The following is a 27,511-nucleotide window of genomic DNA, read 5'->3' as shown; positions in this document are numbered from 1 at the left end:
TATCAATAATATTTATTCATTGAGCTGTTTTTTTTTATTTATTTATATTTATAGCGTAGATACCGTCATTAACGTAGCGTGATCTGCATTATTAGATTAGCTGTTCTAGATTGAAGCTGAGTCCTCCGTATGCCATTTGTCTGTCTGTGGCGTTCCGGTCCAGCGCGAGAAATATCAATGCCTCATTCGAGAGGGTTTCGAAGAAATTTTCCTAGATTTCAATGCTGTCAACAAGTCCTGTGCTCGAGTGAGGCGTTGCGGACAGGGGATTGCGGTGTCTAGTCTTTTTGCGGAAGATTTGGTGTCTTTATTCGGGTTCATTGGCTGACATGAAAGCTGCTTTGTATTTGTATCTTGGCAGTTTTGCTTCAATGTAAAGCAGTATCTATAAAGGATATCGAGGTTTCTATTTTCGCGATCCTGTATTGTTTGTCGCTTCATGATGTATCTAATTGCGTTAGACTCTTTATGTTTTATGTTTCATTTCAGAGAGCGAGTAAAGGCGCTATAACCTAGGCGCATTAGCCAGGACAGGTCTAAATACCTCTGTCCCATCCCAGGAAGGAAGACCAAAGGAGTGACATTAAGCCTTTTAGCAAAGTCACTCCCACCGGATTATCAAACCCCCATCAAATTGAAACGGTTGTGTACGGTTATCCACGTTTCTTCCTTATTCAAGGTTCAAAATAATCCGTTGATTAAATGATTCATTAAATGAATAATGTGATTGCCGTATAATTTTGAATCATCTTTATTTTGTACGCTGCACAGTTGGCCTGGCCGCTTTAATGCTTCTGTTATATTCAATATGTGCCACAAACATTAATAATGACAAGAAAAATTGTGGGCGAACGTCTGCAATTTTCCAGGATCCCTACATGTATTGGCTGTGTATGTGTAGACTAGACTAGACTAGACAATTTTGTTCAAATGGCTATAGTTTAAAAATGACAAATCCTACAAAAAATGTTGTAGGAGTGATTTTCACAAAATTAGTCAAATTTTTGAATAAAAATATTGAAAAAATTCTTCATTGACGCCTACACTGAAAAAAATCGATTTTAAAAATTCAAAATTGATTTACAAAAAAATCCATTTTTGATTTGGATGAAATTTTATTGCAAGATAGGAAATTATGTTCCCTACTTACTGTCAAAAATTTAAGTTGGGCACTTTCAACGAAAAAAGTTATTTGAAAAAAACTTTTCCTTGTCCAAACTGATTTTTTTTCAGTGTATTTTTATCGAAAACTAAACCATTGAAAGTCATAATCATCTAAAAATCCATTTTCCCAGCTACTAGTTGCCTGATACATGCAAAAAGTATCAGTAACAAATTTGGTATATATTCATAACAAACTTGAATGAAGACTGAAAGATTGGAAGATCGGAAGACTGGAAGATTTGAAGATTGGAAGGCTGGAAGACAAGAAGACTGGAAGACTTGAAGACTGCAGTTAATTTGTTCCTCTCAAAACTGATAAATTTTATGAAACAATTGACAAACTTTTCTAAAATTTATTTTATGTCTGATGGAGCAGCAGCACAATACAAAAATAAGAAAAACTTTGCAAGCTTGTGTAGATTCCAGTCCAAATATGAGTTAAGCGCAGAATGGTATTTTGTTGCAGCATCCCATGGAAAAGGACCCTGTGATGCTATTGGTGGCACTCTCAAGCGAATGGCAAAAAGAGCCAGTCTTGCGGGCGACTATGGAAATACCATAACAAGTCCCCGAGAGTTATATAACTGGGCAGTTGAACAAACTGATAAAAATATCACAAAATTAATTTTCTGCTACATATTCACTGAACAGTACAACAAAATGTCAGAAGAACTCTAAGAGCTGTATAATAACGCCAAAACAATATCTGGAACTAAAAAAATCCACAGTTTTGTGCCTATTCCTGGGGAAAAAGTAGAGACGAAAAGGTATTCTAATTCAGAAGATGAACTAAAAATATTTTCCTTGAAGATAGTTTCAAGACAAATGTAATATATAAAAATAAATAAATAATTATGTAAAATTCAATACATAATGTTGTGGTGGTTATTTCTTTCTCGGATTGTTCTTAGTGCTGAACAAGAAAATAAAAAAGTAGTAATGGAATATTTGTTTAACGACATAAACTCTTTTCAATGGGATTCTTGATTAAGGGGTTACATACCTTTTAGTGATAAAAATGTCAAGAAAGTTTGAATATACGTAAAGGAATAAAGCAATGATTTCATTACATCAAACTTATAACATTTTGGTAGTACATTTTTCAGTAAAATAAACAAGCATAAGTTTATAGAAATGGATTGATAATTGGTGGAGTTATGGCTTTTTTCCCGCAACCCTTTTTATTTAAGAGGTTTGCGGTGATCACGATTGGAGACCAATAGATCATCTAAAATCTCAAAACTCAAAAATTCCATTAGTATATGAGTATTCCTCGTACCTTAACGATTAGTTGAATAAATAATAATTTTTTCCTGCATTCGAGAACGTTTTTAGTAGAAAATCACTGTTTTAAGCATAAAAATCGTACTAAAAAATTCTTATCTATGAAACAAAAATTTATGAATAAAAAGGAATCGTTAAAATATGAGCAATCGTGAGCACGGAAAAACCATTTTTAGTAAAACGACATTTAAAGATAATCCAGTTTAAAATTTCAAATTACCACTGCTCTTGGTAGACGAAGCGCGCTTGGAAGCGCTGTAACTTTCGATATATTTCTCGGATATTTATAAAAGTTTTAGTTAACCCCTTAATAAAAATATGCTTAGTTGCTAAATAAGACAATATCTTCTCACAAACCGAGTTTTATTGGATTCTGAGATGATTATGACTTTTATTGGTTTAGTTTTCGATAAAAATATACTGAAGAAAAAAATTCAGTTTGGGCAAGGAAAGTTTAATTCAAATAACTTTTTTTCCTTAAAAGTGCCCAACTTGAGTTTTTGACGGTAGGTAGGGAACATAATTATCTATCTTGGAACAAAATTTCATCCAAATCAAAAATGGTTTGTTTTTTTGTAAATCGACTTTAAATTTTTAAAATCGATTTTTTTTCAGTGTAGGAGTCAATGAAGAATTTTTTCAATATTTTTATTCGAAAATTTGACTAATTTTGTGAAAACCACTCCTACAACATTTTTTGTAGGATTTGCCATTTTTAGACTATAGCCATTTGAAAAAAAATTGGTAAAACAAGTTTGGCCTTTTCAAAAGACAGTCTAGATCATTTTTGGAAAAACAATATATGCAAAGTGGCTTTTTGTGACAAAGTTTTCATGTACAGAAAGTTTCATTAGAATCAGAGAGGGTGCTGCCAACTCTGTATACGATTTGGTGCGAAATTCGTCTAATAATTCTCGTATTTCGTTTTCATGAAACTATTTATGTTTTCAAAAAACTAAATACCGGCGTTACATTCGAATGTTTGGTTGGGTTACTGTTGTTATTCTCTGCACATATTTAGTTTTTGTTATTTTTCTTGTTTATAATTTGAGAATACACAGATAGTCGCATGATGTTCATAATTTCAGGAGCTCATTCGCGATTTTTCTGATTTCTCATTACGTTACCTTGCTATTAGATTCAGGAGTTTACTTTCGGATTTTTCTGTTAGACTGGCGGGATTTAAGATCATGATTTCATGATCTTAGTCGCGAATTTCGTGATTTTTATTCACGTTATCGTCATATTTTAAACATGAGTAGTCTTAGTCATGATTTTTGACATTTTGTCACGAGTTCTGTGATTTATGTTCCTGATTTCAGGATCTAAGTCACGATTTTCGTAATTTCTGTTTACGTTATCGTGATATTTTATTCTATAGCTTGTTTTCGAATTTGACACGTGGAGTAATGTGGCATTTAAAAATTTGTGTTCATCTGACACTAAGTCTTAATATGTTCATCAGCAGCTTTATTCTGTAAAATATATCATGAACACGATTTTTGGTGCTCAACCCAGTTTTCGGCTTCTGTCCAGACATCACACTGAGCCTTATCAAATGAATAACGAGGTCCTAATAGCTATCTCATATCTACTGCTCGTACCTATTACTGGTCACTAGCAGCTGGACATTTCATGAAAAAGGGCAGAAAACAAAAATGATTCCACGAATAATACTCCAAATTTTGTGAAATAGGTCACGTGAAAAGTTCATTACCATGTTGAATGAATTTGAAAATGATTAGAAAAATTTTCACGAGGATTGAATGGATTCATGAAAAAAAGTTTCGTGAAATTGTTCATGAGTCAACCTTTGATTTTATGAATAATGTTCATAAAGTTGTAAACAAGTTCACGAACAGAAAATCGATTTGATAGCGCAAGGGCGGTAACTGTGATTGCAGTTTATTTATTTATTTATTATTACGTCTTCAGTATATACCGTACAGATTACACTTAATGCTATTGCTAGCTCAATGTTAAAAATTTCTAATTGCTAACTTATAACTAGATTTAGTAGTATGGAAGTCATGAACTAAAGCAGTTTCGTTGAATTTGTTACACCATCCTTGAATAGAATGCCGGAACAGTCAATATTGTGCGACAACATATCGAAAATGAACATTCTTTGCAAGAAAATGCGGCGGGACTCCAGCGTTGGCAAATCTAGGAACATGCATCTATTATTATACTGCGGAAGACGGATAGGGTCGTTTCAAGGCACTTTTCTGAGAGCAAATCGTAAAAAACTTCACTGAACAAGTTCATTGTCGGTTACTTTGAACGGCATTGAATGTCATCCATACTTGTACATCATACTCCAAAGTGCTCCGGACCAGTGCGCAGTATGAAGATTTCAGTGCGTAGAAATCCACAAAATCGACAGCGTTCTGTTTTAGAAAGCTCAATGTTGCAAAAGCCTTCGCCGTTGTTGCAGTGATGTGGTCGACGAAACGAAGTTTTCTGTCGATTAACACTCCCAAGTCACGGATAGAATCCACCCTCTCGATGACACAGGCTTCAAGGGTATATTCGCAGCGCCTTATATTTGCCGAGCGTCCGAAACTTATCACTTTACATTTATCGACGTTGATTTGCATGCCGTTCAGCAAGCACCATTCCTCTATATTGGCTATATCATCTTGGAGCACAGCTGAGTCGAGTGCTGAGGCAGTTGAACGAAAGATTTTCAGCTCATCAGCATAGAGTAGTTTTCCAGACTTGATGCGGGTGCAGAGATCGTTGATGAATAAGAGAAAGATCAGCGGCCCTAGATGACTTCCTTGAGGTACACAGGTTTGCATTACGAATGCGCTTGAGAGTGTAGCGCCAATTCTAACGAAGGCAGATCGATGTGAGAGGTAAGAATGCAGCCATCTGGTTACCCAGTCAGTAAAGCGCTTTCGCAAAGTCAAAATATACAGCGTCCACTTGTTGACGCATCTCGACAGCTGGAACTAGAAAGCTTGTGTACGTCATCATGTTCGAAGTGACGGAACGTTTTTTTTTACAAATCCGTGTTGACGTTCGTCGATTATGTTGGAAGAAGCAGCATACATCGCATTGTAGACAAACTTTTCCAGAGCTTTAGCTAGGCAGTTCAGCAGTGAGATTCCTCTGTAGTTTTCAACATTGTGCGCGTTTCCAGCCTTATGAATAGGAACTCAAGCAGCTTCTTTCCATACAACTGGGAAAACATTTTCCGAGATTGAATGCTGGAAAATAATACTCACTGGTGCAGAAAGTGCTCGGGCACAATGTTTTATGAACACAGGAGGCAAACAATCCGGACCAGACCCTTTCAAAGGATCAACACTGGACAGAGCGCTCAATACATCGGAATCACTTACGTTAGGAAAAGGAAGGATGATATTATGCGTTAGCAATGTTTCAAGGTACTGTTGTGATGGATAGACAGGAGGGCTGGTAAATACATCTCGGAAGAGATCTGCAAAAGGGTCCACCGACTCGGCATATACATTTTCTGGTACACCCCCGGAACGTTTTCTACTATTTATAAACGTCCAAAATGTCGAGGGATTACTTCGAAGTCTGCGTTGAACTTGGTTCAGATATTCATCGAATACACCGTTCCGGGCTGTTTCTTATTGCAGTTCAGTTAGACGAAGAATAGTTTTGTTGTTCTCGGTCCTATGATGTAAGTATCGCTTTCGTTGTTGCCGAAGTACGTTGCGTGGGCGGCTAAGCTCGGCGTTCGATCACGGAAACTTATAATCTGCTTTTCTGTTGACACGTTTTTTAGGAACATTACGGCGAATAATCCCATATATGGCAGCATAGAACGTCGCAACTGCCTGATCTATATCATTTCCAACCAGCATCTCACGCCAATTGAGTGCACCAATGACCATTGAGACTTCATCGAAGTTGCGTCGAGTAAAGTCATAGTTGAAGTCGTAGTTAATTGTATCAAAAGTTTCATCATCATCAGAACGCACATCAAATCTTAAAACGAAGGGTTTACGGTGAGGATTTACCTACTCTATACTGTCGGAGACTCAATCAGTTCGAACACGTCTGTGTCACTGACGAAAGCTAAAACGTTACTAAAAGAGCAGATTTGATACAAGCCACCAGCGACCAACGTTTCTGTGATGGCCGTCTCTTATTCCGATGTTGCATTTTCAGGAAGGTAGCACCTATAATCGTCATCAAAAATCCACCGAAGATGAGGAAGATTATAATCACTTACAACAAGTACATCGTCGCGCATATCACATTTGTCCAGGATGCTTTGGACTGCGGAGGAGTGAATGGTGCACAAGTCAGGATCACTGTTCGGCTTTAGATAAATGCAGCAATTATATAACTTTGACATGACATTGAAACGCGTACGACAACTTCACATTGAATTTTTAGTACAGTAGTAGTTAGATGTTTCTTTATCGCTATAAGAACACCACCTCCGCGGCTTAGATGACCGGTAGAAGAGTTGCGATCGCATCGGTAGATTGCGTAATCCGTCGATAGCTCAGCGTTTAATATATCATCACGTAGCCGGGTTTCGGTGAGAACGATAATATCGTAGTCGCAGGAAGTTAGGGCAAGCAAGAAGGCCGCGTTTTAGTTCTCATTCCGCGAACGTTCTGGTAGTAGACGAATAGAAAATCATGTGCTGTATACGACGGTGTGCTAAGAACCGAAAGGTTTTCAGGGAGCGGATTATCATTTAAAGCAACATACTCACCTGAGGAGGGAGATCGGAAGACCCCCTCACGACCTCCGTTCACGAAACAAAAACCAATATTCCCACCAATAAAAGCGTTATGCTGGCGTTAATTGAACATAATTATAAAACACACGATTTATGATCAATGTTCTGTTTTCCTAACGTGACTTGTTCCAGAATTCATGGTAATTTATCACGATTTTTTCCGTGTAACTATTATCGTTGAAAAGTTATGAGCCTTTTTCGTCAAAAATGAGGTTCTTTGGAATACCAATATAACATCATTGGGGCAAACAAAAGCTTATTCTTTTTCAACCACATATAAAGTCATGAGATATAATTTAACAAAAAGTGGCGAGTACGATGTTTTTTTAAATGTCACAAAATTGATTTAAAAAAATCTTTATTTGTTATTATAAATACTTGTAGCTTTTGAATTATAGAAGCTAGAGAAAATATTCGTCTTCCAAAACTTTCAAAAACATTTAAAGGAATAGGAAAAAATGAAAATTGCAAAAGTTATATTAAAAAATTTGGTTTTTCATGAATTTTAAAGTACTTTCACGGTAGATAATATAAAAGATATAGCTTCGATTTTATGATAACATTTTGCACCTTACAAGACTTGTCTATTATTTTAAATAGTGGGTAGAGTAGTTCAAATTTTGCTAAAATCAGAAAATTAACTTTCTAATGGTACGAGATAGAGTTTCGCAGTCTTCCAAAAAATTGAAATAAAGTAAAATTTTTAAAAACTTTTTCGAAGACACTGGAACTATGTCCTGTACTTTTCATTTTGCAAGAAATTTACCGACAAAAATTAGAGTGTTTCTTAAAAAATGGTTTCATTTATATAACTTTTGCAGTTTTAATTTTTCATTAAGATGACTTCAGAAATACTTGAAAATACTTTGTAGGAGAACAGTTTGTTTTAATATACTGAACTTCTAATTTGTTTCGTTAGAATGTTATATACTTGTCACTATTTTGTGAGTAAATATTACAAGATATACAAAAATATCGTATTTGCCATTTTTTGGTGATCTATACTACAAAGCATGATATTTCATATGACAGCAACGGTATTTAATGATAAATACACTAATCGAAAAAAATGCTATTTGCAAAAGGTATATTATTGTGTGATAAGAAAATAAAAGGGGCAGTTAAATTTGTATATTGATGGATTTTAGGAAGGTGCATACGAGGGACATATAGAGAAGTTCACGGCTTGCCAGTACGTCTCGAACCGGGACGTTGGTTGGTCTTCCCCGGACCCGGAGGGTATCCATTAACCGAGACCTGGCGGAACTGTACTCGGTGCACGCCCAGACAACGTGCTCGATATCGTGATAGCCGTTGGCACAAGCGCAGATGCCACTATCATCGGGCCAATACGTCGGAGGTGTGAATCCTGCGTGTAATGGTTAGCCAGGAGTCGGGACATCACACGAATGAAGTCACGACCCACATCCATCCCCTTGAACCAAGGTTTCGACACCTTAGGGATTATCGAATGTAGCCACCTTCCTAGTTCCCCATTGCTCCGTGAAGTTTGCCAACCACCCTAGTTTTTGTTTAAAAGAAAAGAAGGGCGTTGCAAAGCATAACAACTTTCCTAAACATATTGTAAGGCTGTTATTTAGATTTGACTAAAAGGTAAAATTCCTGCTAAATTCTGGACCACCGGGTAGTGATGGAAGACTTTTTGACACCGTAGAAGTGTTTGCATCTGTTTATCTTATTTATTTTTTTTAGCTATTCATCCTGTTTATCTTGTGTAGTTTGTTTATCTTGATTATGGAAGTGGTCAGTAATTTTCGTATGCCTCCCTAATCACTTATTTTTATTGGGCGATTCATCAACAGTGCTATCTTGGAAAACGAACCACTTTGGTTATGCAACTAATTTTTTCCGATCTTATTTTTTTTACAAACAACTAAGTATTCTCCATTTTATTATATTCGGAATTGCACATATCTTGTCGTACCGTCGCGCGGGGCTACTTTGGATATGTGGGGCTCATTAAGCTTTCTCAACAAGCCATCGGCGACAAGCTTCCATAGAATTGGTGACAGAACACAACCTTGAGGACATCCACAGACACTCAGTTTCCTTATCTCTACTTGTTCTAACAATGAGCACAGATGTCGATTGCTAAGCATTGCGTGTATCCAGTTCGTGATATATGAAGGTACTCCATAACCTCGTCTGGCTTCCAAAATGGTTTCGAAAGACACGTTGTCAAAAGCACTTTCAATATCGAGAAAAACTCCTAAACTTGATTGCTTTTGTGAGAAAGCTTTTTCAATGTTGTGGACAACTTTGTGTAACAGGGTGGTAATAGACTTCCCCCGCTGATATGCATGTTGCATTGCATGCAGCGGGTGCTAGCCCAAACTAACATCCCGAATGTAGTGGTCGATTAAACGTTCCACAGATTTAAGAAGGAAGGAGGTCAGACTGATCAGTCTAAAGTTCTTTGCCTCCTCAAAGGTGACGCGGCCACCATTGGGAATGAATTTTACAGTTATTTCCCGTCACACTAATGGAATGTATCCTGTTGCAAGACTACAAGTAAGAACTTCTTTCAAAATGCGCTTGAAGTATTCATATCCTCTTTTTACTAGAACTGAAATGACTCCATCTTTTCCCGGAGACTTATACGGAGCAAAACTTTCAATCGGCCAATTGATCGATTCGGTTGTCACAATTCTACGAGCAAATGCCCAAGAATCAGAACTAACTGAAAAGAACTCAGTGGCAGCCGTCAGTGATGGCTCCTTACAGCCTGGAAAGTATGTGTCAAAAAGTTGAGTACTACATGTTCGTCAGACGAGTATGCACCATTAGCAGTTCTAATCGAGCTGACATGAAAGTTTTTCAATTTGGAAGTAACTCATGTAATCTTCTAGTCTCGTTGAGACTTGAGACATTTGTGCAGAGACTCTTCCTACCACTTCGCTCAGAGGATCGAAGGGCATTTCTGTATGCTTTGCGAGCCAACTTGAATGCCTCTGACCCGTCCCTGCGTCTGCGATTCCAAGCTCTTCTACAAAATCGATGTTTATCCATGGGGGATCCGCGGAAACCTAGGGCGATTTCTAAGGGGTCTGTGGTATGAAAAAGGTTGAGAACTGCTGCTCTAGAAGCATGCATAACTCAAAACAGACAAGACTCTTGGTATGCTGCTACTATGAGTGAGGTTGTTTTAACCACAACCTCATTCAAGTCACTTGGAGGTTCAATCGTCGGAAAATACACCTGAAATCCAGTCGCCAAGCTCCGGTTTATAGATTTGGGATTACGATATGTGACGATATCTAGCGATACGTCTAAATGATCAAAGACGATGTACTTATGATCAGAAAACCACGGTTCGAGCTCGTTTGGTACGAGCCAGTTTGCCAACTCATGCGTAATGCCGTCAGAGCAAAGAGTTACATCCAACACCTCTTCTCTGCAAGCTCGTGCAAATGTAGGGCGTTCTCCTGCATTAAGAATGTGCAGATTTGTACTACTTGACTATTCAATTAATTCGGTGCCTCTCAAATTGATATCTGAGCTGCCCCATATTATGTGGTGGGCATTTACATCACTGCCGATTATGAAGGGAAACTCATTTCTGCCACAGTATGATACAACCCCTTTTGAAATCATCAGAATATGATTCATTATGCGGCAAATATACCGGACAATACATGTATTTATTGTTTATTTTGTCAACAGTCATATTTACCGTGACATCACAAATATCGCGAGTTGTGAGGTCGGATATAAGACATGCGTCAATAGAACTATTCGCAAGTATACATGCACGAGGCATTTCACATGGATTTGTCGTGCCATTTCGGTTAAAACTTACGAAGACGGGGCTAAGTAGCTTTCCAGCATAGAAGTTTATGGAAATACGGTTCATAAACGGAAGCTATGGAAGCTCTTCCTTCCTGCACAAGGCGGGATAGATTCATAGTTGCTGTACTTTTATGCTAAAGATTAATTTGTGCTCTTTTAACCATACTCGATGATAGCACTACAGAAGATACCAAACACGTTGGCTTATAATCGCCTATAGTGAACCCCGAAATGGGTATTAGGGACATAACCATCATTTGAATCCCACGATTTGCGAAGAGACAAACGTCCACTGTGTCAGAGATTCGCGTAACACAGCAAGGGTGTTTTAAGTCGCCTCTTACGACATGGGAGCAGGAATCCAGTGGATTAATTATTGGTTGACATAAGCTGGTTGTGTTCCAGAGAAAGATAATAGACTGTTATCAACCTCCTAGTGGAACCACAGCCAAAATTTAGCTAAATTTCAAGCTAATGTAAAATAAAGAATGATAATAATGTAAATTCGATTAATAAATTATTAAGCACCATCTCAATTGAAGGGCACGCAACATAAGCGATTTATGAAATTGAAACCAAAAAAACTAAATATGAAAAACTAGCTGTGAGCGGAATATGCGCTTATTGAAAAAATCGCAGGAGAAAATTATAATGATTCATTTATTTATAAACTGCTTCGATTGTCAGCACCCCAAAAAACCGTTCGAATATCAAACAAAATATCAAGCAGTAATTATGCAAACGATATGCACTTAATATTCCCTTACATCCAACATCAAAATCCATAACTCACGTGCTAGAACAAAAAACCTTTCCGAACCAGCCGGCACGTAAACTCCACCAACCTTCAATCCAGCGCGGGTTGAAGTACCTTCCAAACCACATTAAAAGCAGCAACTGCACCGCCATAAATGCTCATTTCATGTGCACTCAAATTGTTTCCTAAATTGGCGCACGTGTGCGTTCCTGTTGCGTTCCACTTTTTTGAGGTGGTTCTTCAAGCGATTTGCATCGCGAAAATAGCACTGCTGTTGTAGCCGTGGTCCCTAAATTGCTCACTCTGTTCATGCATGTCTGCCAAGCTGGCTGGAACTTGGATCACCCACTTCTGGGTCGAGTATACTTCAGTGGTCCCGGGTCGTGATTACTTATATGCTTCTATACCTAGTCGGAGTGAACGATGGACACCGGGGGAGTGCAGAGTGCATCGCAAATACGCGGCCGTCTGCCTTCGGTTAGGTTGTTGTATCCTAACAACATTCATCTTGATAAGAACCGAATCGAAAAAAGAGGTACACGCGCAGACACGCGATAACGACCGGGCCTGAATAGTTGAAATCGAAAAAAGGTCTTTTTTTGGAACAACGAGACGACCGATTGTATGTTACACTTTTTTCTGAGAATGCATGTTGCAATGCATTTCATGCCAATAGGGTGCAGACATAAGCGGCGGCAGCCTTTGGCTGCTGCTGGGAAGGGGGATCAGTTGCAGTTCAACAAAATAGAACAAACGAAATGTCAAAGAGGAACAATCCGGTATCATGTCAACGGGGAAATCGGATAGCTGGCGGTCGTCGGAATATGTCATTTTTTCTGCCGTCTGCTGCCGGAATATGGGATGTCATTTAAAGGTGATTTTCGCTCTCGCGTGGTGATGGACTGTCAGTCGTCCGTGTCACCCGGGCCTGTTTTTATAGCGTTGATATTCGTTATGCATGCAGGTAGGTGATCTAAAATACAATATATTGCTTTATTGAAGACATCAAACCAAGTCTTTAAAACTTATCGTGAACTGGCAGCTCTTCCGGCAGGTATTGGGAAAGGAAAGTTGGCAGGTTCGAAGGTTAAGGGAAGACCGTCCGATCGTTCGCGGCCACTACCATGCCCACGACCTACACTGCGGAGCCATCCATCTTGGTTCTGGCTGCCCGCTCCAAATCGACCGGAGTTAAAACCTCTTCTACCCTGCTGATTGCCTCGACTGTGTCTTCCTCCTAATAAGAATCCGTCATCATATCCACCTCCTCCTCCTTGTTGTTGTTTACCAATTCTACTACCGCTGCCCCAAAAGTTGCCGCTATCACCACCCGCATCCGATTGGTAGCTGTCCGTTTGAGCCAAACAGATGGTAATGCACAGGACTGCAAAAGCAAAAAGGATCAGTGTGTTCATTTTGATTCGCTGTTCTAATTCGTACTAATCGACTTAGACCAGGTTGCGGAAAATTACGCACGTGTTTTTATACCTCTACCGATCGAGCTAGCAATTGGTGATATATTTAGCTAATGATTCGCTGATGTGGTTTTAAGTGAGCAGTGATGTCCGGCCTCATGGATAATAATGATGTAAGAAATTTGACCATTATATTAGATTGATGAATCGTGGTCTGCATATTTATTTGGTACAATGGCGGATGTTCTATAGTTGTTACTTAAATCTATGGTAAAGTGGGGAGCAAAGAAAAAATAGGTAAATGATTTAATAAAAATCCACTTACTAATGGAGGCAAGCTCATACTAGGCTATAATTGCGTTCCTTGATCTGAAGCCGGAGTTTCATTCTACTACAATTATCTCGTTTAAAGAAACGAGTAGGCGTTAAAGTAGTCGATTTTTTATTTTTCAGTAATCTCGCAGGTAAAAGAGATTAAGCTTGTTCGATTATCTCACGTTGAAACTCAGTTATTGATCGGGACTAGCTGAAATTGCACAGAGCATCAATAGATGATAATGCATGGGAGTAATAAATAATCTGTCTTTGTACAAAACCTGGTAACCCGAACTTGTTTATTGATTCATAAAGCCGCGCCGGTCAGACTCGAACATACATCGCTGCAGGAATAGGAATGAACGTTAGTCCGACACTTGCTACTGTTAGAGACCTTATATACTACGCCGCACCAGAGATCAGAAAAATTGACATTCCCGAGGGAGTTTAAAAGGAGAATGAAATTCAATAAAAGCACGCTGCGCTAAATGGAATTTTTTGTTTGTGTTTTTCATTTGTTCGCTTGTTGTGCAGTCATTAAAATAGTTTCGGTTTCAATAGCAAACTGAATGTTCTTTCTATGCTAGCTCTGAGAGGGATCATAGAGCTATATTTTATGCACTTCAAATTAATCTCTTTACATCTTTTTTCCTTTATTTCTACATCTTAAATTAGATTCATACTAACACTCACTGACACAATCAATTGTATATTCTCTCATATACGCTCACAATCTCTCCCACTCCAAAAATACAAACGCTCGTGGCCTTCGCGATAACACTGACCTGGTCATTAACGCGAACATGCAATTGTAATCAACCACTATACTTACGCCCGCCATCGCATTAAAACATCCCGGTAATTAAAAGAACTTTTAGCATCTATAAATTCACAAACGCGCTCTTAAGTTTTAACCCACCACTCGCGCGATCATCAACCAGTCACGTCCGGAAATCTCTCCCCTCGGTCCTACCAACCTAGACTCATGCCATCAGTTGGACCATTTAAAAGAAAGGACGCTCATAGTCACTAGACAACACTTTCCATGGCGACATGACCGGGACTATAGTGATATGGAAGAACTCACTCTCTTCTAGCATCTGAACCGTACACCAAAAATTAAGCATTAGATTCACGGTCCGCGCGCGATCATCCAAGAATACACGAGAATATAAGAATGGACATATGGTTATAAAATCGAGTTTACACACTCTAGCACATGCGATATACAAGCGCCAACGCGATCGAACACGTTAACACACAAACGCTCGAGCCCTTCGCGATAATACACGCGATCGTGAAGTCTCTACGCCCGCGCATATCTGAACTGTGTAATGAATATCACATTCCGAATCACGGCCCGCTGCAATTGGTCTTTAGCAGTGTTTTAGTGGGTGACATTTCCCGTCTCTTCTGCAGTTGTAGTAAGTAATTCTGACGGGGAGCCATTCCGAGACACTAGCTCTACAGCTTCAGTAGGACAATTCTCGAAAAAATACACAGTTATGATACTTGTGGATGTGATTCTGTTCTGTGGATTCTGTTCATATTTTTATTATTGAGAAATTAATACAGCAATAATCGTTTTCCTCGAAATGTGCTAAGTGACGTGTGTCATAAGATAGCACAACAATGCCGATTGAATTTATATTTCCGCTGTACCTATGCATTCGATTCTGCGTGAAACCTTAAGTCAGATTAGAAGTGAATGACTGAGAGAGGCGTTAAAATTAAATGTTGGTTTCGGTGAAATCAAGCAGAAATAGAAGACTCAGAGATTTCGTAACACTGCTGTGCGCGCCACAAGTATCACTGGAGTAGGGATATTGGTAGTAACGGTAAGGATTCGATTAAAAATTTCGCTGGAATTCATGCAAGATTCAAGATTATAGGAATTTCTGGACACCCGGCCATTAGGAGACTTGTCAAAAATACGTTAAAGAAACATTGTAACGGCGAACAGCGAGAAGAAATCCGAAGAGAAACATGGAAAAGCGCCATACAATCTTGAATCAGTTGATTACAAGTAGTAGACAAACTGAGAATATGCAAAAAAATTTGAGCGGCCTGAAACAAGCATTTACTGTACAGAAAATCTTACTGGTTAGATATAAATTTACTAGTTCAATACAAAAATATAAAGTCAAAAAAATTCAGAAAATTATGCAGAAAAAAGTAGTGATTTTCACGGATCCATAATGTAAAGAGAAATAAACAATTTCTTTAATGCACAAGACGATGAAGTTAAATACCTCAATGTAGAAAATCGCTACTCAGACGATCTGGTAGGATAGACGTTTCAGATCTCACTCGCTGCTCCGACAGTATCCCAATAGCAAATATTAAAAAGGGGACCAATGAATGACTTGGTAACTAGGTTTTTTAACAAATGATACCTTGAGTGGCTTGGATAACGTTGAGGATACCATAAACCTACTCAACTTTATCTGCGACTATAATTTTAAAGTTAAAGAACTGCAATGGACGAGCTTCAGTTGCAATCATAAGTTGTGTGAAACGCAATATTGACATTTTATTTGTATTAACTGATAATCTAACATGAAACACCATTTCACAACAACACATACCTAAGGGTTACTGCTTCAAATCAAAAAGCGTGATAATGATAATACCCAAGGTCAGTATATTATAATCTCCAGCGACTACATGCCCGAAGTACTTGCTCACCAAGTTTCCTCAATAATCCAACGCATGGTGGTCCAGAATGTTAATTTCACTGAAACTAGATAGACATAGACTTATAATATGTGTAGGAAAGATGTTGGAATTTGGCAAAAACCTTATTTTTGTGCAAATAACATCTAGGGTGATTTTAATTTTAGCAATATCTAAAATTAAAGTTTATAACTGTCCGAAATAGAGCTTGACTTTCGGTGAAGTTGTAGAAAACCGCATTTTAAAGAAATTTGTAATTCAAGTCCTATCTTTCATACTTTCCATTCCATGAAAAAATCCAACAGTAAGCTTCAGGGTGTTATTTAAGAAAGTAACCTTTGGACAGCTTTAAGATTATTTTAGGGTACATAAATTTGTTCCAATACAACAACTAATAAACTATGTTTGTTTCAAAGTTATGAGAACTTTTACATAAAAAATGTAGCTTCTTTGATTAGGACAGTTGAAATTAAATACTGTTTCTGCCATATGAAATATCGTACTTTGGGGCACATATCGTCAAAAAAATGGGAATTATGATATTTTTTTATATCTTGAAGTATTTATTGAAAATAGCCTATTTTTGAAAAAAGTACTTATAACTTTCCAACGAAAGTGGTTCCGTATTTTGAGATAAACTGTTCTCGTTTAAAATATCCAAAAGTATTGCAACGATATTTCTAAACTGTTAGTTACATGAATAAAACCATTTTTTTAAAGAAACACTCTACTATTTATTGTAAAGTTTCTTGTAAAACGAGAAGTACAAGATTTAAACCACCAGTGTCTTCGACAAAGGTTTTCAAAATACGATTTTCTTCAGATTTTGAAAGACAGCGAAACTCTATCTCGAACCATTTAAAGGTAAATTTTTAGATTTTATTAAAATTTGAACCACCCTACCCACTATTTAAATTAATAACAAAAAGTCTTGCGCTGTGCAATTTTTCTTTCGTGAGAACAAAACTATACCTTTAAAATGCTCTATTGTTAAAGTAATTCAAACATATTTTAAGGGACAATTTACGAAAAACCTATTTTTTATCACATTTTGTAAAATTTTCATTTAATGCTGATATTCCCTTCAGGTGACTTTTGGAGTTTTGGATAACAAACCTTTTCTTCTAATACATCAAAACTGTAACTTGGATTATTAAAATGACGTATGTATGTCCATTTTTATAAATTGATTTTTGAAAACAATTTAGTGAAATTTATAAAAAAAGTATAGTTATTGCAATTTTTTCCCTAATTAAACCTCGAAACACAAATTTTCTTGAAACGGAATTGTCTTTCGTTTGCCCAAATCAGTGATATTGGAATCCCAAAAAAAAACCCATTTTAAATGAAAATTTGTAGTCTGCCCCGTATCATCAGCCTTCCAGTGTCAGCATGTGTGCCTACTTGGTACAACTTGTGGTTCATGCGTCTGCGTCATTCTCCATTTTCTATTGTGCCGATAAGTATTAAAAGCAGAATTCTTCTCTCAAACACACCGATCATTCGACGGTCAGGTTCCTTCAGAGCAACAGGGAGTATCAGCGATTTGTATAAAACAAGTTTTGTGCGCGTCTGTAGGCTCTGGGACTCCTATCCTAGAAAGTCCTATTCACAGCCGTAATTCGCCTTTTTACCTTGCGGCTAACATCACTGTCACTAGTGTTCCAAGATGCATAAATTCGTCGACAACCTCATGCCGTACTCCATCTATTTCCACTCCCGAACCAACACTGTTTCGGCGACCATTTCTCACAGTTTCTCTTTCAAAATGCAAAAATGCCTCTTCCATTGCTCGGCGATCAACGTCAATAATGTCGATGTCGTTCGCGAAGTTAAGAAGCATGTGAAATCTCGTGATGATGACACCTTTTTTGCACATCAGATCGTACCTTCGAGCGCTATGTTGAACTAAAGATTAGACAGTACATCGATCTGCTGCAGTCCATCTAACGTCACAAATGATGCCTCTTCAGCTGTTTTGACGCTTGATTTTGGCCCATTCAGCATCATAAAAATAAGCTTAATCAGTTTTATCGGATTGTTGTATTCCCTGAATTTATCCAGAATTTGTCGCAGTGTAAACATTTTGTCAGTTGTTGATAGTTGTACTAGAAATCCACTTTGGCACAAAGGATTCAGCCAACATACGCAGTCTGTTACACGGGTGCGTTTCGGTTTCGCCTCATCAGAAATCGACACTAACTTTTTGTCGAAAAAAAATATATATAGCATAGACGCAGTCTGCTAAACAGTACAAGAGAGCGAACCGCGTAGGCGCCATTGAGAATCGTTATCAATTATAAAATCTGCCGAAAACTTAAAAACAATAAAAAGTTCGGGGACGATGAAGCCCAAAAAACAATTCCCGTATTTTCTGGGGAAGATACGGGAGTCCTTGTATACGTTATCTGAAAAATCTTACCAGATTACCTTTGTTTGGGTCCCCTCTCATTGCTCTATCCCGGGCAATGAGAAGGCCGACTCATTAGCAAAGGTGGGCGCATTAAATAGTGACATATACGAAAGACCAATCTGCTTCAACGATTTTTTTAGTATTTGTCGTCAGAGGACACTCAACAGTTGGCAAACCTCATGCATCAATGGTGAACTTGGACGATGGTTACATTCCATTATGCCAAAGTTTGCTCTTCTTTCCCTGTCACCATATACGCCTTCTCTCCCCTGTCCTCGATACACCTGCTGCTACACTGATGTGGAAATAAGCCCCCTCTGAATATCTTGACCAAGCATAAATCTTCGTTAAAAAATCAAATTTGTATTCTGTATTCCTAGTTTTAAGATAGCTGTAATTTTTACTCTTTATTGAAACTCTTGTCCTCCATCTTGTAAATAGAATTGTATCCCTAGTTTTAAGATATCTGTGAAATTTCTCATAAATATTTGTTCCACCTTTTGTGTACTGAACTATATTGTTAGTTTTAAAATAACTGTAAAATATTTCGTAAAATACTATTACTTCCCCTCTTGTATATCAAACTGAATCGCTTGTTTTAAAATTTTTCATAAAAAAATCTTTTGTCCCTCTCTTGTATATTCAATCTTATTTTTAGTATTAAGATAGCTTTTTTTCTTGTGTTAAAAAATATTTCTTATTGTAATCTCCTAGTTTTAAGATATCCAAAATGTAAAAACAAAAGAATTTGGCACCGCCAAGCTAACGCATTTGTGCCTACAAATAAACGACATGAATAAAAAAAAGTTGGGGTAGGCATAGCATAGTTGGTAAACCGGTTGCCTTGTACAAAGCTCGCCTGGGTTCGATTACCAACGCCGCACATAGGGTTAGAAATTTTTCTTAACAGATTTTTTCAACCCAAAAGAGGAGAACGACTTTATGGTTAAAACTTATAAAATCGAAATAAAAAAAAAATAAGTCAAGTAAGTGGCTATCATTGCCCTCATTTGAGTGCTGAATTGAATTGCATGATTACATTTCGTGTACAAGAACCCCTTTTCAAGTTATGCACCTGTTAAAGTGATAATAAATTGTCAAAAACGGGTTTTTTCGATCATGATCACATAATTTCGAAAACGTTAACTTTAAAGCAATTTTACAACAATTTCGGACGGCGGCGGTGGATGAGTGGTAAGCATGGCCGTTTCCCACCGTGGGTTTGGGTTCAATCGCAGTCGAGGTTCAATCCGCAGTCGAGGTCGTTGAGGGGATTCCATTGGAAATCGACCGGTCGACCAAATATGGCCATTGATCATCAACGATTCGATCAAAGCTTTGCAGTTGTGTTCATTTTCGTTTTCCATGATTTTTTCTCACAATTATATCATTTTGATACAAGAGCAGTTCTACTAAAGGGCGTAGACTTTTTTGGGAGCATTACTTTCAAAACAATTTTTTTCGATTGCCGCATGTTATACAGCAAAACTATCAAAGAAAAAGTTACAGGGAATGAATACTTACTTCTGAAAGAATAATATATACACTAAACAAAATGTTGCGTACTTTTTTACAAAAACAAAAATTCGATGATCCAGTATTTCTATTTTGGAAGATTTTTGTTAAACGCATTTTGATTTGAAATGACACTTAGAATTATATTATGTCATAAAATAATAGTTTTGTCTGCTAATTAGTATGAAATTCAAAAACATGTTTAAAGTTATCGTTAGGAAAAAAATTCCTAATCAGTTACATTATGCAATCACATGCGAAATGTTTCGTTTCTCCTAAGAAGATTGTCGGTCACGATTTTAAAGATTTTCAGACTGATCATCGTTGAATTCTTCAAGTGAAAGATTTGTATACACGTCGTCGTCCGGAATGGAGTTAAAGCCGTTGGTCCCGGTCCATTTGTTAATGGGACGATATCTAGGGTCCAGATTGTCGAAATATGGAGGCAGAAAACAATACAATATTTTTCTGGTCAGTCCTACTGGAATCAATAATGGAGAGCTAATTCTTCAAATATATCTAGGGGCTTAGTGTCTTCAGGAAAGTAGTTTAGAATGGCGTTTCAAAAAACTTTGTTGAAGACATGGAAGCTCTATACACGTAGCATATCTAAATATAGAACAATACTTGCAAAACTTTCATAAACTTAGTTTTATTCAGTGTAAACTTTAGAAATCTTGGATAAAAATGTGTATTTATTTCTTCTAAATGACTTTGTAGATCAAAAAATCAAAAGACAAGTAATAGTAATGGTAGTAATAGAACAGCTAGTGTTAAAAGGTTTTTTTATTGCAAATACCCAACTATATCTCGATACTAAACTCGATACTTAAAAAATATAAAGCGGTCATGTCTGTAACAAAGTTGATTGTAGTATCTTTACATACTTCTTTGCTGAAGTCATAAAATTTTTCGCCATAATTATATCTAGCTGGATCACAAAAATTAACTTTATTTGATGGTGCACAGACTTCGCTGCATATTTCAATTCGACTATCTAAATTTCAGTTGTTTAATATGAACAATCGAAAGTTTCTAATACCCCCTTCAAGCCTAAATGATATAATTTAAGGTGGTGATACCGGATATCACGCTGTTTGTTGGCACAACATATGGATGACAAAACGTTGTATGTTCTCTTCGTTCACTGTTTTCAACTTAATTATAGGTTATGATGACTTTATTTTTGTTACTTTATAATCACAACTCGTGTCCTAATTACCGCTAATTATATGGGACAAAACGACAGTTCGTGCTGAAAAACTAAAAAAAAAAAATATACCACGCAGTCAGTTCGGCGATAGTCACCCTCTCACAGTTCATGACCCCGGGCGGTGGCGGCGGCATCCACTGCGAGAATATAAAGCCGATGAACTTTACGCTATTCATCAAATGCAATAGGTGAAAACTTCATTTGGCAAATACCACACACCATAGTCGGAAAAACCAAACCAAACGAAAGAGAGTGGCATAAATTCAAACATTTATCATAATAGTTCACAGCAGCGTTTGCCTCCTGCTTTTTCAAAGGATCCTTCCCAGTCAAAGCTGATCGCATTACTCTCCACAGGGATTCTAGGGATTGAAATGTAAAAAAGGACAGAGAAACCCTACGAACGCCCGCTCGCTGCTGTCGGTTGTCGTCGTCCTCGTCGACATCATTATAAATCGACCGGTCCCTGCATGCATAATTCTCGCGGGACATGGCCCATCATCGTTGGCACGATGTCATCGCTCTTAGCTGTTATTATTCACCGGTACAGAGGATCTCCTCAGCTCGACTAGCTCAATTCGCTTTTCTTTTGCGGGTGGAAACTAAAATAGATGATGTCCCGATGGGTAATTCGCCACTTTCGAACGTTTCAGATTTTGACTGTGGCTGTCTACTTGTTCCTTTTGTTCAAGAGTGCTGCACTCAATAATGGTAACCACAGGATGAACCTACATTGTGTATGGTGAAGGCTGCAATCTCGGAAAGTGATAGCTTTTTTAGGAGTCCTGGGACGCTTGACAAAAAAATAACCGATGGTCTTGTTGGGATTACAATGGTAAAATGTGTCTCGTCATCGGGTTGCTATTGAGTGAAACTCGTCAGCCGACTGGGTGTAGGGGAATTGAGTGGGATGCATTTTTGAGATGACTTTCAAAAAAAGAACTGTTACTGCTGGATATCGAAGTGGTAGTTCCATAAAAATGCATGCTTACAGTCGTGGGGTAAAATTCACAATCGTTGACGTTGTCACAATTTTTATGATCGCCGAATGACTTGGCGGCGTTTTGAAAGTAGTTTTTGTTTCTGGATACTTGTTTCAGGAGTTAAACGTAACCGGATATTTATTATCTTTCTCTACTAGAATGATATCAAAGAAAAGATGCCATCATTTTTCAGAAATCGGATTTTTCTCATTTATAAAGGTTATGCAATCGCTCCAAACATCGACTTTTTAACCGAGGCCCGGGGGGACGATCGGAAAATGTCTGTATGTGGAAAAAAAATGACACCTCTGTTTCTCAGAGATGGCTGCACAAACTTAGTTTAAAATAAAAGGTACAGCCTTCCCATCGGCTGCTATTGAATTTTCTGTTGATCGGAATTCCGGTTCCGGAGTTATGGGTTGAAGAGTGCGCTCACATAGAAAATTCACATATAAACAGGAACACCACCATGATGTGCAAATGATGCAATACATATTAAAATGTATGTAACATTGGTTGGATTTACGGGTCTAGATCACTAATGACCAATTGAAGCAGCTTTGACCACGTTGGCTGCCTATGACAGTTCCTGATCCCCTCGGGGAACTTACCAAGTTCCAAAGTTAATGTCCCATCTATTTCCAAGCGAATTCTTGACCGATTTTACACACGTGATTTCAAATAAAAGAGATGACACTCTCATTAACTGCTATTGAACTTTTCACAAATATGACTGTTGGTTCCGAGATTATAAAAAAATCCGTCTAGTGGGGAGAAAATGGATTTCTTATATAATTCATGTTCATATTATACTCTTAGCACCACCAGAAAAACCTTATTGTTGAAAAACAAGATTGTAATGAAAATTTGTTTCATTTTACAAGGTTCTACTGGTCGTGGCGTAAAAATTACCAGTTGGATAATTTATAATAAACATGTAATCAAAATATCGCCCAATATTCAAAAATAATGTCACAGCACTATCATCTACCATTCCTCACACGTCCCCCCACTTACTAGCCCTTCGTGTACGTGGTAACTGTCGCGACTCACATCTATCCTGCTATTTCTAAGTTGTGTCATAAGGTGTTAACACTCAAGCTAATTTGAAGTTTGTGATGCAATTGTGTGTGTTTAGGAAGACAAACAATATTTGTCTACTGCTTCTCTATAAATAGTTTTTCCATTTTGATGTTGAGCAGAGCCACTCGCGGAAACATTACATTACATTCTACTAAAAAAAGAAAATATTCATAGTCCTGACAAAATATACAAAATATTTGTATTATAGAAAAACTGTAACTAAGTTATGTTTTAAGCTTTCCCCTGAAGATGAATGGATATTCCTTCGAAACGTTGCACTATGGAGAGCTATGTGTTCAAAAATTGAAAACTACATCAACTACAATTTTTTCGAGAGTTGTCCTACTGGTTCTCGGAAGGGTTCCCCGTCAGAATCACTCGCAATAATTGCAGATGAGACAGGACATGTCACCTACTAAAACACTGCTTAAGGGGTTAGACCACTGTAGAGCACGAAAAAATAGGCATATTTCATTTTTGTTGACGCAATAAAGTGATAAATCGAGATGTTGTTAAATGGGATTTGTAAGATAAGTAATGAATCACAAAAAATATTATTTTCGTATAATTTCACCACAAAATGGGGCCCCACGCGCGTTTATCTGGAAGGGGTCCACGACCGGAAAACTATCTCCTGTAATTTTTACCCTAGAGCCAAAAACTAAACTTTTTCTGATTTGTTATGATAATAGCAAGCGACGTACGCAGGTTTTTTTTCGATATTTTAATTTTTCGCAAAATGGTGCACCTTTGAGTGAAAAAACGCCGAAAATGCTTTACGTCGCTGGAGAAATCAATTTAAAGTATACTGTGAAAATTTCAAAACGATCAAAAATCATTTGTTCGAGTAACATTTCCGGCCAGCTCAAGAAAAGTGGATTCGAGAAAAACGCGTTTCAGAACGCTTGGGGTAACGGCAGAGTTAAAAATTTGAACATTTATGTATTTTTTTCGTCTTCCATATTTTGGGATATAATTTTGAACATCATAAGCCCATTTTAGACTAATAAATAAAAAATTCGTTTTTTTTAATTCCACAGTGATGTAACCTCTTAAAGATAATTCCAGCGGGCCGTGATTCTGATTGTGATATTCAATGTATGGTTCAGTTATGCAAGGGTCTGCACGATCGCGAGTGCCTCGAGCGTTTGTGCGTTAAGGTACTCGATCGCGTGGGAGTTAGTATATCGCGTCTGCTAGAATGTATGTAACTTCGCGTGCATTAATTCGATTTTATAACCGTGTGTCCATTCGCATATTCGCGTGTGTTCTGGGATGATCGCACGCGGACCGTGAATCTAATATTCAATTCTCGGTGCATGGCTCAAAAACTAGAGTAGGTAAGGGAGTGTGTGTGTGTTAACCTTCCTATCTCCCACTAGCTGGTAGTGATTTACAGAAAAAAGATGTTTGCATGTATTTAAACATTCATGCAAATAACTTGGTTCACGGATTTAAGAAGGTGTTAGCTCAATTGACTTTCCGGTGACCCATTTCGTGTACAGTGCCAGACATGTTCCGAGGTCATCGTTCCATCAACTAGCCCCGCCTTACTGTAATGTTTGTATCAATTGGATTGTAACATTACAGTAAGACTTTCGATTCCATTTAAGCAGGAAATCGACGCGTATTTAGTATATTGGCTCAATTTGTATATATAACATAACACATGTGTACTAGAAAACTTACCAGTTTTTGCAGTTTTCTACCTTCATTTCTATCTCCCATTTATGTCTCCTTTGACTCTCATCCACATTTCTTGAATTCCTGCTTATTTAAGAAAGAAAAGGGGAAATAATAAAAAAGAACCGATGGACTCCGTGTTTTCCTCAGCGCTTCCGTTTCTCCTAGTCTGGTGTCACTGCCTGTTGGACTTGTGTAAGTTGTTCCATTGGAGATCTCCAAGGAGCTGTAATTGGAGGAAGATCTGACTTCTATCCAGAAGTATCAGTTTTTCACATTAATAGATTATATGTGTACACCACAAAACAATCCCGTGTATAATGCAACCATTTTTTGAACATTTATATAAACACATAAACACATACACATATATACACACATGTATACATAAAACCGATTTAATCCACCCATCAGTGGGATGAGACACCTCTCATACATATAACTGTTGTATTATTCATTAAATTGCCAAACGCACGCAAAGCTGGCAAGCAACTATATGTGAGACAAGCACAGCCTCGAGTCTTGCACGTATAACACGTATAATAAACAGAATAAATTAAAAAACAATAACAAAACAAACCAAAAATCAAAACAATTATGAAGCAAAAAAAAGTTATTCATAAAATGGATAGAATGATTCATATAAATCAAATTAATAAAACAAATCAAATTAGCTCAAATGAAAATCAGACAATATTAAAAAAGTTATGAAATTAAGAGAGTAAACTAAATTGTTTCAAGCTAACTGTCATCCAATAACTAAAAGAACTGACTAAACCGAATTAATAAAATGAAGAAACTGAACAATATATGAACTGGGAAAAACTTACAATTTAATAAAATGATTAAACAAATGAAACAAACAACATGATTAAAACAATAAAAAAAATTATTGAATTAATAAGATAAATAATATGAATAAGGCCATCACAAATATTTTTTAAAAATTATGTCACCCCCCCCCCCCCCCCTTCAAAACCGCTGAAAAAAATCAGGGGGCAAATAATTTTTTTAAAATAACCAAAATTCAAAAAATTGTCACGTTTTATAGACAACAATAGCTTCCAGATTTTGCTTTACGTAACTGAAAACTATTATGGTAGTTTTAGAAATTACCATCCCATGATAATTTTTATTTTGACCATTCTCGGGTAAATGTAAAGTTTAAATGAGATCATCGATCCAGTCCAACATCAAATGAAACGTTTGCTGGTCGCGGAAGGAAGGACCCATCTGTGTATTATCAAACAAACATCTCATGGAAAGGCTAATACAGACCGACTTCTGAATCGATTCCATTTTAAACGCAACAGTCGATAGAGACATAATCGATCGTTGCATTCGAAAATAATTTCGATAAGGAAACAATCTGAATTCAAATCAGACTCCTGGAGATTTATATGTGATTCAATATACATGAGCTTTACCGAAAGGTTTTTGACATTTAAAGATTTCATATGGGATCTTAGTATTCATACCGTATTTCCGCAGCCATATGTGCGATTCTTATGAATCTGCTACCAAACCTTCCATTTAAGGCTAAGCTTGTGAAAATTGAATAAGCCGTTTTCCAAGAAGCCGAAGAGACATTAATTCTGAAATATTCCAAGAACCAGAAACATGCGAAATTTTCGAGATAGACGCTGGAATCAAAAAAACTTTGTCTGGCCATCAGCGATCAAGAATGCTCTAGCAAAGCTAAATATAGATCTTACAAATAATGGTATCATCGGCACTTACCGCAGGAAGAACCGGGAATCCATTATCGATGTCAATTTTTGTAGCCTTGGAGTAACTGGAAAGATGGACTGAAAAGTGTGCGAGGATATATCCACAGCGACCACCAAGCGATTTGGTACAGCATTGATAACAGGACTATGAACTACACATGAATATGAATATGTAGGAGATAAATAAACGAGTGAAGATGGAAAACAGCGATTTTTCACAGGAACGTGTCCGTCGAAGAACTTGAATTTGAGGGTATCCTCTTCAACCTAAATGCGAACGAGTTCACGGCACTACTAACAAAGGCATGTAATGCGACCATACCAAGGGATGGGAAACTGAGAAACGGTCGCCGGGTGCAATACGACGATTATCGATCTACGTATAAGTTGCCTCCGAGCTTGGAGAAGAAGTCGGAGATCACTTCGGTTTCTCATCTCGCTCAGTTCAGAAGCTAGAAATCGCTCCGCTGCAACAGCAGGGCAAGTAATCAAATTTACCCGCGCGACGCTTGGCAAAAATTGATTCCTTCTGCCTAGTGTGTGATACGTGAACCAACAATGAGTGACAATGCCAAGCAAAAGTATATCACGATGCGGGCAAACTGTGTTGCTGTTGACTACACGAAATATCCGGTAATACCATCAATTCATGAATGGGAGCAAATGTTGAAGGTGAACTTGAAGTTCAACGTAGCTTGCGGTACTTTATGCGGTGCAATTCCACCATTTACGTCA

At 37.5% G+C, this 27,511-nt stretch overlaps 1 protein-coding gene across 1 annotated transcript in view; it reads right to left on the bottom strand.

The window, feature by feature from the left end:
• LOC131683063 (centaurin-gamma-1A-like) overlaps positions 1 to 27,511 on the bottom strand; it is a 485,937-nt gene that overhangs the window by 197,295 nt on the left and 261,131 nt on the right. The window lies entirely within an intron of this gene.

Source organism: Topomyia yanbarensis, chromosome 2 (assembly GCF_030247195.1).
Source record: "Topomyia yanbarensis strain Yona2022 chromosome 2, ASM3024719v1, whole genome shotgun sequence".
NCBI classification, from domain to species: domain Eukaryota; kingdom Metazoa; phylum Arthropoda; class Insecta; order Diptera; family Culicidae; genus Topomyia; species Topomyia yanbarensis.
The sequence above is the reverse complement of the archived record's forward strand: the minus strand, read 5'-3'. Positions and strand labels throughout refer to the sequence as shown.